The following is a 1,315-nucleotide window of genomic DNA, read 5'->3' as shown; positions in this document are numbered from 1 at the left end:
TCAATTTAAGATACTAGTACAAGGTATTGCCGGGAATTGGACAGGATTATATGGTGGCAAGGTTTTATTCTACCACTAGTCCGTTGATGCCCCATTTGTGAGGTTTGCGCTATTTCTATATTTTTTTTACATCAAAATTTAAGCTAATTAAATTAATTTAAAATTATATTATACATCTTAATAAGAATAATGTACCATAATCAAATACTTCATTCAATAATAAAAACATCTCTCTTTAAAAAATTGAAAAAAAAAAAGTGAATATTAGTATATTCCTTAATAAGCAAAACATTTTTGCTCTTCAAGATTATTAGTATTATCATCAAATGATCCAGACAAGATCCAAATTTTTGTCTTTCCCTTGAAATAAAAATAAAAATTATTTTATTAATGTACCTTCTAATGCCATAGTAGGAAGAAGAACGTAGGAATATTTTCCAAACTTTTGCATCTCCATAAATCAAGTAAAACATCCTATTAATCACTTTGGAATAGCCCTCGCTTTCAAGGTCTTGGCTCTAAGCTTTACAGCAAACTCTACTAGCATGTCTGCCTCAGGCATAACATCCTTCACGGCCACATGAGAGGAGAACCTATGAGCCCACTCGAGCAAGCAACGAGTCTTGGCTTCAGTGAGCAGCTTCATCTCACTAAACTTCTCTATGACTTTTAACCAAACCAAGAGAGACCCGAGTGCAATGTCCAGGTACCCGATTTGGTCCCCACCAAAGAAAGGTTTCCCTTGGCTCCACTTTCCAAATGCTTCCTCCAACAGCACCAGCCCTTCTTCCACTTGCGCTATTGCTGCCTTTTTAGAATGCTCCCATTCAGCAACCAACACTCCTCTCAAGGCAGGGAACCACTATACCACGGAAAAACAAGAAAAAAGAACCAACTATGAGAATCTTTTCAATCAAAAACGCCAAGGTGAGACATAATAAACTGTCGTCAACAACGGCAGGATCAATCGTATGAAGAAATACAAACCTTTTCGTCAATATAGGCAGCCCAAAATCGAGAATTGGCACGTTCATAAGGATCGGATCGGAATGGAAGGGCCCGAGGACCAGACCTCATCGATGTATTGGACAATGATGAGAGACTCACAGATGGGCTTGTCACCATGTAACAGAACTGGGACTTTCTTGAAAACAGGGTTTGATTTGAGGAGTAGCTCGCTTTTGGATTCTAATAGATTTTCCTCGGCATACTCGTAGTTTACAGATTTCAGGTGAAGGGCAATTCTTGGCCGCAGCACAAACGGGCTTGGCCATGAACCCAACACATTCACGTCACTCACTGCCATGTACTTTCC

The 1,315-nt window shown here is 39.0% G+C and overlaps 1 pseudogene across 1 annotated transcript; it reads right to left on the bottom strand.

The window, feature by feature from the left end:
* Positions 1 to 240: 240 nt before the first annotated feature.
* On the bottom strand, positions 241 to 1,309 carry LOC110423229 (glutathione S-transferase U17-like; annotated as a pseudogene). The gene is made up of 2 exons (XR_016351685.1): positions 988 to 1,309; positions 241 to 862 (listed from the first exon to the last, which is right to left on the bottom strand). The product of XR_016351685.1 is annotated as a glutathione S-transferase U17-like (transcript).
* Between the last annotated feature and the right edge of the window lie 6 nt (positions 1,310 to 1,315).

The sequence above is a fragment of the Theobroma umbraticum genome, unplaced genomic scaffold (genome assembly GCF_002168275.2).
Source record: "Theobroma umbraticum cultivar Fairchild unplaced genomic scaffold, ASM216827v3 scaffold_20.0, whole genome shotgun sequence".
NCBI lineage: Eukaryota > Viridiplantae > Streptophyta > Magnoliopsida > Malvales > Malvaceae > Theobroma > Theobroma umbraticum.
The sequence above is the reverse complement of the archived record's forward strand: the minus strand, read 5'-3'. Positions and strand labels throughout refer to the sequence as shown.